The following is an 11,135-nucleotide window of genomic DNA, read 5'->3' as shown; positions in this document are numbered from 1 at the left end:
GCCCGGCCGACTGTGAGGAGGCAGCGGTGCCTCCTGGGCCGCGCACCAGACCCTTCCCGGGGTCCCGGCTCGCGCCGCGGCCGCGCGAGGCGCGCTCGAGCGGAAGTGGCGGCGACCCCGCCGGAAGCGCGCGGCTGCGGCGGGGGAAGCAACCCAGAGCCCTCCTCCCGCCTGCTCTGTGTAGGAGACAGACTGCGGAGCCCACTGCCGGCGCGCCGAGAACCCAGCAGCTCTTGAGTCCAGGAAGCAAGGGTGGGCGGAGGGCGAGCCAGTGGCAATGACCCAGACCCGGACGACCCCCATTGCCGAGCCAGCGGAGCTGCTTGGTGAGTGGCCTCCAGGCGGCATCTCTTGCTTTCAGACCAGAGGGGGTTTTGGGGCCCCAGGCTGTGGGGCTGCCTATTCCCATGCCTTCAGTTCACCTCGAGATGAGGTGAAAAACCCTAGAGACCCTCGGGAGTCGGTCCACCAAGGGAGGTTCAGACTCCCCAGGAATGCTGCCTGGGGAGGGGTGTCGCGGGGAGTGGTGACCCAGGCCCACCCTCTGCAGGGCACTTAAAATGCTCCACATCCCCAGTGAACAGCCTGTCACGCATCACACCGTGGTGTATTTGAGATCCCATCTGCCACTTGGGCTGGAGGGAAATGAGTGTTCTTGGGTTTCTTGTCATTGCTTCCTGCGGATTCCATTTTACTCCTGTTGGTTTATGGCCTCAAACATGAATTTGAAGAATTTTGCCCTCCCTGGCAGTATTGGGAAGAAGATTCTTTTGTTCAAGTCCGTTTGGACAATTAGTTGGGAGTATTTACAAAAGGTCGGGCCGGGCACGGTGGCTCACACCTGTAATCCCAACACTTTGGGAGGCCAAAGCGCAAGGATCGCTTGAGCCCAGGAGTTCGAAACCAGCTTGGGAAACAGAGGGAGACCTTGTCTCTACAAAAAATTTAAAAATTAGCTGGGCATGGTGGTGCACGCCTGTAGCCCCAGCTATATGGGAAGCTGAGGTGGGAGGATTGCTTGAACCTGAGAGTTTGAGAGGCTGCTGTGAGCTGACATCGCACCACTGCATTCCAGCCTGGGCAACAAAGCAAGACCCTGTCTGAGGTCGACTCTCCCCCTAGAAGGTATGGGACTTTGCAATCTTATCTAGGTTGCGTCTTTTTCACTGAAATCACGAAATCACTAAGGTAAGTAGGGAAGGATCAAGATAGGTAATGAGTGAGGGGACATAGACACCAATAAAAGTTGTAACTTTGAGGACTCCTCCAGTATTCTTTTCATCCTAAAGCTTCTGGCCTATCAGCTAGTTCAGACACAGCCTAGGAGTCTCAAGCCAGTACAGGAACAAGAAGGCAGGTTGCCCTCTTGGGGCAAAGCTGTGGCCCCACCCTTGATGAAGAAGGCCTGTAGGAACCCAGGACCTGTGAGCAGGTAGAGTCCTGAAGGTTTAAGATTCCTGTGGAGCGGTTATGTGCAGTGCCAGTGCGCAACCAGCAACTGATGGACAGGAATAGGTACAGCTGCTCTGAGTGCATTCCTTTGGCAAGCCTGGGCCTGAGGCACACAGGAAGGAATTAATCACGTGGTATCATAGGCCAGGTGTGGAAGCAAATGAGCCAGAGTGGAACCAGGACCAGCCAGGTCCAAGGCAGGGAGAAGAGTTCCTCTAGCTGACATTGACAGGAAAGCAGAGTCAAAAACCTGGAATAATTTGCTTCAAAGACTGGATGCTGCCTAATGACATTGAAGGCCAGTGATACCTGGACTCTTGAGTGAGCAAGGCAGATTTTGGAATGAGCACACAACTTCAAGTAAGCCCAGACATGATTACCTGTAGCTTCTGCTGCTCTTAGAGGCAGAATCATCTGAGAACTGATTGAAGAGTGCCTGTATATCCCAGAGACTAGTGCACTCTAGCATAAAAAGAGTCATTCAGCCCTTACTCTTGGTTGGATGCAGGGTGTAGTTTTAGTAAAATGTCACAGAACAAATTTCTAAGACCTTTAGGTTGAGTGAATGTTAGAGTTTGTCTAGTAGTATATTTCTCATCAGTATCTAGCTGTTCTGCATAGGCCTTTGAGATAAGGAAATAAGTAAGATAAATTCTCCCCAGAAACCCCAAAACAATTATGATGTTGAGAGAAGAATGAAGTAGGAACTCTGTCTGTACTGAAGAAGGAATTGGGTGGACAGAAAAGAGGTCACTGCCTGAGGTCAGGAGTTCAAGACCAGCCTGGCCAACATGGTAAAACCCCATCTCTACAAAAATACAAAAATTAGCTTGGCATGATGATGGGTGCCTGTAATCCCAGCCACTCGGGAGGCTGAGGCAGGAGAATTGCTAGAACCTGGGAGGTGGAGGTTACAGTGAGCCAAGATCGTGCCATTGCACGCTGGCCTGGGCAACTGAGCGAGACTCTAACTCAAAAAAAAAAAAAAAAAGAGGTAACTGGTGACTGGGCACTGTGAGCTGGATTGGAGGAAGGTGGGAATGGAGACTAAGGACGCTTGCTGAGAGGAGTTTGAGTAAGCCTTTTTCAGGTTCTCATGTCTTTAGCATTTAAATCCTGGACTTAATAAGTAGACTGACAGTTGTGGCATCAACACAACTAAAAGGCAGGGTTACCCTCTTAGAGTACACTTGGAAAATCAGTCTGAAATGAAAGAAACTTTGTTGGTGAAGTGGAAGTGGAAGTTTTGGTTGGGTGCAGTGGCTCATACCTGTAATCCTAACATTTTGGGAGGCAAAGGTGGGAGGATTGCTTGAGACCAGGTGTTTGAGACCAGCCTGGGCAACATGGTGAGACCCCTTTTCTTTTTCTTTTTTTGGGGGGAGACAAGGTCTGGCTTTGTTACCCAGGCTAAAGTGCAGTGCAGTGGCACTCTAACACTCACCCAACCTAAGGGTCTTAGTATCCATACAAAAAGCATTGACAAAAAGCATGCCATATGTTAAGATCAAGGTTTATCTTTGGGTGTTGATTGCAACACTTGTTATAAGAAGCAAAATAAACTTAGAAGCAAAGGAGTGGATGAGGATCTGTCTTGGGGGAAATTCCAAAGATTAGTTGTGATCAGAGTATAGTAGCTTTTGGCCTGACTTATATAACAAATTCTGCAAAATGTTAAAACCTTTAACAAAAACAAGTGAGATGCTGGACTCTAGTGTCACTCTTAATAATGAAATAACCAACATTTGTTGAGCTTTTACTACATACCACAGGTGTTCTTCTAAGCTTTTTACTTTCATTAGCTCAATAGTCCTTTCCTTATCATATAATGGGCACTACTGCATGGATATATGTTGTCATTTACTGAGGGAGCAGTTATCAAGAGCCCAGACAATAAGCTGAGAAATCTGAGTTGACTTTAAAGTCCTCCTGTGTTTCAACAAGGGTGCCAAGACCATTCAATGGAGGAGGGACAGTCTTTTCAAAAAATGGTACTTGGAAAGCTGGATATCCACATACAAAAGAATGTTGTTGGACTCCTTACCTTATACCAGATACAGAACTTAAAGTGGATCAAAGACCTAAATGTAAAACTGTTAGAAGAAAACACAGGGCAAAAGCTTCATGATGTTAGATTTGGCAGTGATTTCTCAGATATGACTCCAAAAGCATAGGCAACAACAACAAAAAAGATGAATTGGATTTCATCAAAATTATAAACTTTTGTGCATCAAATAACGTGAAGAAGAATGAAAAGACAACCCACAGAATGAGAAAAAATATTTGCAAATCATATATCTGATAAGAGATTAATATACAGGATAACAAACAACCCAATTGAAACATAAACAAAGTAGCCAAGTGCATTGGCACACACTTATACTCCCTACTATTCAGGAGGCTGAGGCAGGAGGATTGCAGAGCCCAGAAGTTCGAGACCAGCCTGGGCAACATAGCAAGGCCCTATCTCAAACAATAAATTATAAGCAAAGGGCTTAAGTAGACATTCTCCAAAGATGATATACAAATGGCCAATAAGAACATGAAAAGAGGTTCAACATCACTGGTCATTAGGGAAATGCAGATCAAAATCACAATGAGATACCAGTTCATACCCATTAGAATGGCTGTTACCAAAAAAATGGGGCCAAGCACGGTGGCTCACGCCTGTAATCCCAGCACTCTAGGAGGCCAAGGCAGGTGGATCACCTAAGGTCAGGAGTTCAAGACCAGCCTGGGCAACATGGCAAAACCCCGTCTCTACTAAAAAATGCAAAAATTAACTGGTCGTGGTGGCAGGCACCTGTAGTCCCAGCTACTCGGGAGGCTGAGGCACAAGAATTGCTTGAACCCTGGGAGACAGAGGTTGCAGTGAGCTGAGATCACAGCACTGCACTCCAGACTGGGTGACAGAGGAAGACTCCATCTCAAAAATAAATAAATAAATAAATAAATAAATAAATAAATAAATAATGGAAAAGACAAAATTGTTGGCAAAGATATTGAGAAATTTGAACCCTTGTTATTACTGGTAGGAATATAAAATGGTGCAGCCACTGTGGAAAACAGTTTGATGTGTCCTCAGAAAGTTAGAGAATTACCTTATGACCCAGCAATTCCATTTTTAGGTATATATTCAAAAGAATTGAAAGCAGAGACTGAAATAAGTACAGATACTTGGATGCCAGTATTTATAATAGCATTATTCACAGTGGCCAAAATGTGGAACCAACCCAAGAATCCATGAGCAGATGAATGGATAAACAAAATGTGATTTAGACATACAACGGAATATTATTCAGCCTTTTTTTTTTTTTCTTTGAGACGGAGTTTCGTTCTTGTTGCCCAGGCTGGAGTGCAATGGCACGATCTCGGCTCACCGCAACCTCTGCCTCCTGGGTTCAAGCAATTCTTCTGCCTCAACCTCCCGAGCAGCTGGGATTACAGGCACACGCCACCATGCCCAGCTAATTTTGTATTTTTAGTAGAGACGGGGTTTCTCCGTGTTGGTCACGCTGGTCTCAAACTCCCAGCCTCACATGATCTGCCCCGCCTCGGCCTCCCAAAGTGCTGGGATTACAGGCATGAGTCACTGTGCCCAGCCTGAATCTTTTTATGTTGTTTGTGGATTTTGTTTCATTCTTAGGAATGCCCTCCTTATTCCATGACTATAAAATATTTGCTAATGGTTTCCTCTGGTATGGTTTGAGTTTTCTTTTTTACATTTAAATGTTTGATGTTCCTGAAGTGTGATTTGATTTAGGTTGTTAGGTATAGTTCAAATGAATTTTTATTATTTTTATTATTTTACATATATATTTAAGTCTAATTTTACTGTTTGTTGTTGTTGTTGTTGTTGTTTTTGGAGACAGAGCCTCACTCTGCCACCCAGGCTGGAGTGCAGTGGTGTGATCATAGCTCACTGCAGCCTCAGATTCCTGGGCTCCAGTTATCTTCCCAGCTCAGCCTTCTGAGCAGCTGGGACTACAGGCATGGACCACTATGCCTGGCTAATTTTTTAATTGTTTTTATTTTTGTGGAGACAAGGTCTCACCGTCTTGCCCAGGCTGATCTCAAGCTCCTTGGCTCAAGCGATCCTCCCTCCTTGACCTCCCAAAGTGCTGGGATTACAGGTGTGACCTATTGCACCTGGCCTCAAATTGATTTTTATTAGGTTAACCTGTTTATTCAATGATAATTCAATCCTTGATCGAGTAATCCGCCTTTTCCACAGTAATCTGAATTGTCCCCTTTATTAAATATTAAATTTCTATGCATATATGTGGGTGTATTTTTGGTTTTCTGTTCTATTTCATTGATTGGTCTTTTCATGCATTAATAAAACTGCAGCCTTTTATTTATTGAAGTATTGTACTATTTAGTACATGGATAGGACTAAGCCTTTTTCATGCCTGTTTTTTGTAGAGCTTGTAGTTTAGGAATCATTTTAAAATTTTTACATGGTTTAACCCGGGAGGCAGAGGTTGCAGTGAGCTGTGATTTTGCCACTGTACTCCAACCTGAGCAACAGAGCGAGACTCCATTCCAAAAAAATAAGAAAAAGAAAAACAGAAAAATAATAATTACATCTGCAAAGACCTTATTTCCAGGTAAGTCCACATTCACAAGTATTAGGAATTAGAACTTGGACATATCTTTTTGAGGTATTCAATTTAACCCACTACACCCAGTTGACAATATATATCAACACCCTCTTCACTTAGTGTCCTGAAGGAAATGATCCTATAGTGGAAAAGTTTTTGTTTCTATTTTTTCTTTTTTTTTCTTTTTTTTTTTTCTGAAATCGAGTTTTGTTCTTGTCGCCCAGGCTGGAGTGCAGTGGCGCAATCTTAGCTCACTGCAACCACCACCTCCCAGGTTCAAGTGATTCTCCTGCCTCAGCCTCCCGAGTAGCTGGGACTACAGGCGCGTGCCACCACGCCTGGCTAATTTTTTGTATTTTTAGTAGAGATGGGGTTTCACCATCTTGGCCAGGCTGGTCTCAATCTCCTGACCTCATGATCCGCCCACATTGGCCTCTCAAAGTGCTGGGATTACAAGCGTGAGCCACCACACCCAGCCTGTTGCTCTTTTTCTTTGTACATTCTGTCAATATTTTAATCGTTAATTAGTAAATGATGGCAGTGTTTTTCAGACTGCAAGTTGTCACCCATTAGAGAATGGTGAAATTAGCTTAGTCGGTCACAATCAATACCCTTTATAATATAAAAGAGAATGGAGCAAAGTCTATTAATTTCTTTTTGAAATATATAGACATGATGTAAAATCTGCTTTTGTTTTTGTTTTTTTTTGGCGGGGGGCAGAATCTCACTCTGACGCCCAGGCTGGAGTGCAGTGGCATGATCTTGGCTCACTGCAACCACCTCCGCCCCCTGAGTCTAAGCGATTTTCTGCCTCAGCCTCCTGAGTAGCTGGGATTACAGGCGCCCACCACCACACCCGGCTAATTTTGTATTTTTAGTAGAGACAGGGTTTCACCATCTTGGCCAGGCTGGTCTTGAACTCCTGACCTCGTGATCCACCTGCCTTGGCCTCCCAACGTGCTGAGATTACAGGCATAATCCACCCTGCCTGGTGTAAAATGTATTTTTTATTATGAGTCTAAGTCAAAAAAGCATAAGAAACATGTATGATGCATTCTTACCTTTAAATAATGAATAGGCCGGGCGCGGTGGCTCACGCTTGTAATCCCAGCACTTTGGGAGGCTGAGGCGGGCGGATCATGAGGTCAGGAGATCGAGACCACGGTGAAACCCCGTCTCTACTAAAAATACAAAAAAATTAGCCGGGCGTGGTGGCGGGCGCCTGTAGTCCCAGCTACTCGGAGAGGCTGAGGCAGGAGAATTGCTTGAATCTGGGAGGCGGAGCTTGCAGTGAGCCGAGATTGCACCACTGCACTCCAGCCTGGGCCACAGAGCAAGACTCCGTCTCAAAAAAAAAAAAAAAAAAAAGAAAGAAATAGTGAATAGCCATTAAGAAGACTGAGGTTGGGCTGGGCGCAGTGGCTCACACCTGTAATCTCAGCACTGTGGGAGGCCAAGGCAGGTGGATCACTTGAGGTCAGGAGTTCAAGACCAGCCTCGCCAACATGGTGAAACCCCTTCTCTACTAAAAATACAAGAATTAGCCAGGCATAGTGGCACATGCCTGTAATCCCAGCTACTAGGGGGCGCTGAGGCAGGAAGATCGCTTGAACCTGGGAGGCAGATGTTGCAGTGAGTTGAGATCGTGCCACTGCACTCCAGCCTGGGCAACAGAGCGAGACTCCATCTCAAAAAAAAAAAAAGAAGACTGAGGTTGATCAGTATGTACTGACAGATGGGGATGTCCTTGGTACATATAGATGTGGACTGAAAAATCAACTCTTTATAGTGTAATCCCATTAAAAAAAAAAAAAAGGTTACAAATTGTACTTTTCTATAAGTAGTGTTGACTGTCAACACCAGACAACACTACTCATAGAAAAGCACAATTTGTCTCTAAAGGTCCACCAGAAAAAACTTTTGATCACTCAAACCTAAGTTTATTAGAATTCCTACACCATCTTTTTTTTTTTCGATACGGAGTCTTGCTCTGTCGCCCAGGCTGGAGTGCAATGGAGTGATCTCTGCTCATTGCAACCTCTGCCTCCCGGGTTCAAGCTATTCTCCTGCCTCAGCATCCCGAGTAGCTGGGACTACAGGCACCTGCCACCATGTCGGGGTTTCACCATGTTGTCTAGGCTGGTCTCAAACTCCTGACCTTGTGATGCGCCCACCTCGGCCTCCCAAAGTGCTGGGATTACAGGCGTGAGCCACCGCACCCGGCCCTCCTACACCATCTTGACAGAACCTTAGTACAATCTCAGAAGGAAAAAGCCAGGTAGAAGGCCAAACGTGGTGGCTCACATCCATAATCCCAGTGCTTTGGGAGGCCAAGGTGGGCAGATCACTTCAGATCAGGAGTTCCAGACCAGCCTGGCCAACATGGTAAAACCCCATCTCTACTAAAAATACAAAAATTAGCCAGGCTTGGTGGCGGGTGCCTGTAATCCCAGCTACTCAGGAGGCTAAGGCAGGAGAATCGCTTGAACCCAGAAGGCAGAGGTTGCAGTGAGCTGAGATGACACCACTGCACTTCAGCCCGGGTGACAGAGCAAGACTCCACCTCAGGGTCGGGGGTGGGGGGGGAAGCCGGGAAGAGATCTTTATATTTTAGGGCCTGGGCTGGGTAATTTTCTTTTCTTTTTTTTTTTTTTTTTTTGGAGACGGAGTCTCACTCTGTCACCCAGGCTGGAGTGCAATGGGGTGATCTTGGCTCACTGCAACCTCCACCTCCCGGGTTCAAGCAATTCTCCTGCCTCAGCCTCCCAAGTAGCCAGGATTATAGGCACGTGCCACCACGCCTGGCTAATTTTTGTATTTTTAGCAGAGACGGGGTTTCACCATGTTGGCCAGGCTGGTCTCGAACTCCTCACTTCGTGATCCGCCCACTTCGACCTCCCAAAGTGCTGGGATTACAGGCGTGAGCCACCGCGCCTGGCTTTTTTTGTTTGTTTGGTTTTTGTTCTTTTTTTTTTTTTTTTTTTTTTTTTGAAACGGAGTCTCTGTTGCCCCGGCTGGAGTGCAGTGGCGTGATCTCGACTCACTGCAACCTTCGCCTCCTGGGTTCAAGCAATTCTGTCTCAGCCTCCCAAGTAGCTGGGATTACAGGCACTTGCCACAACGCCCAGCTAATTTTTGTATTTTCAGTACAGGTAGGGTTTCACCATGTTGGCCAGGCTGGTCTCGAACTCCTGACCTGAAGTGATCCCCCCGCCTCGGCCTCCCAAAGTGCTGGAATTATAGGCACGAGCCACAGCTCCCAGCCTAAAATTGACATTTTAAAATATTTTATTTATTCATTTTAAAATAATACTAATGGCCGGGCGCGGTGGCACACGCTTGTAATCCCAGCACTTTGGGAGGCCGAGGCGGGCAGATCACGAGGTCAGGAGATCGAGACCACGGTGAAACCCCGTCTCTACCAAAAATACAAAAAAAAATTAGCCGGGCGTGGTGGCGGGCGCCTGTAGTCCCAGCTACTCGGAGAGGCTGAGGCAGGAGAATGGCGTGAACCTGGGAGGCGGAGCTTGCAGTGAGCCGAGATCGCGCCACTGCACTCCAGCCTGGGTGACAGAGCAAGACTCCGTCTCAAAAAAAAAAAATAAAAATAAAATAAAATAAAATAATACTAATAAGCCAGGCATGCGCCGGGCACGGTGGCTCATGCCTGTAGTCCCAGCACTTTGGGAGGCCGAGGTGGGTAGATCACGAGGTCAGGAGATCGAGACCATCCTGGCTAACACGGTGAAACCCTGTCTCTACTAAAAATACAAAAAATTAGTCAGGCGTGGTGGCGGGCACCTGTAGTCCCAGCAACTCGGGAGGCTGAGGCAGGAGAATGGCGTGAACCTGGGAGGCGGAGCTTGCAGTGAGCTGAGATCACGCCACTGCAGTCCAGCCTGGGCAACAGGGCAATACTCTGTCTGAGAAAAAATAAAAAAATAAGCCAGGCACAATGGTTCACACCTATAATCCTAACACTTTGGTAGGCAAAGGTGGGAGGATCACTTGAAGCCAAGAGTGGAGACCAGCCTGAGCAACCTAATGAAACTGCATCTCTATAAAAAATAAAAAGTTAACCAGGTGTGGTGGCACATGCCTGTAGTCCCAGCTACTTGGGAAGATTGCTTGAATTTGGGAGTTTGAGGCTACAGTGAAACATGATGGAGCCACTGCATACCAGCCTGGGCAACAGAGTGAGACCCTTTCTCTAAAAAAATAAAATGACAGTAATAGCTACTACATGTTATAACATTTTTATTAAATCAATTTTTATCCAATATTAACATAACATTACATTTTTAATGAAAAATAACTATTTGCCAAAACAAAAAAGAATGGCATCATTCTACATTTTTGCAAATATGTATAGTGGGGCTCATTAGGCGATTGCCTGGACTCATCCCAGTCCACTTCTATTTATTAGCTGGTTAGCATTGCAGCAGTCATCCTCATTCTAATGTATCCATTGCTGAGACAAAGAAATCTATGAACTCTACCTATTGTTGGTGAGCAGTGTGCCTTATAGGGTTTGGCTCTGTGTCCCCACCCAAATCTCACCTTGAATTGTAATAATCCCCACATGTAAAGGGCAAGACCAGGTGGAAGTAATTGGATCATGGGGGCGGTTTCCCCCATGCTGTTCTTGTGATGAGTGACTCTCACGACATCTGATGGTTTTATAAGCGTCTGGCATTTCCCCTACTGGCGCTCATTCATTCTCTTACCACCCTGTGAAAAGGTGCCTTCCACCATGATTGTAAGTTTCCTGAGGTCTCCCCAGCAATGTGGAACTGTGAGTCAAACCTCTTTTCTTTATAAAGTACCCAGTCTCATGTAGCAGCGTAACAGACTAATACAGTGCCTTCGATAATTTTATAACATTTATTATTGGGAAACAACTGGAGCAAAGAAGGCCTGTATTCCAACCCAGGTTCATGCACCCTAACCATGTGAGCGCCACCTGGACTGGCTGGAAATGGGAGCTTTGCACTGCTGAGGCCTTGTACTGGCTAGCCAGGATCTGAGGGAGCCAGTTAGTGGGTGCCCCTGGAGGAGGGGGGGCTTACAGAAGGAACT

The 11,135-nt window shown here is 46.1% G+C and overlaps 1 pseudogene; it reads left to right on the top strand.

The window, feature by feature from the left end:
• The first annotated feature begins 103 nt into the window (after positions 1–103).
• The window catches only part of LOC129469522 (eukaryotic translation initiation factor 3 subunit E-like), a 29,306-nt pseudogene continuing 18,274 nt past the window's right edge, over positions 104–11,135 (top strand).

The sequence above is a fragment of the Symphalangus syndactylus genome, chromosome 2, assembly GCF_028878055.3.
Source record: "Symphalangus syndactylus isolate Jambi chromosome 2, NHGRI_mSymSyn1-v2.1_pri, whole genome shotgun sequence".
NCBI classification, from domain to species: Eukaryota; Metazoa; Chordata; class Mammalia; order Primates; family Hylobatidae; genus Symphalangus; species Symphalangus syndactylus.
The sequence above is the reverse complement of the archived record's forward strand: the minus strand, read 5'-3'. Positions and strand labels throughout refer to the sequence as shown.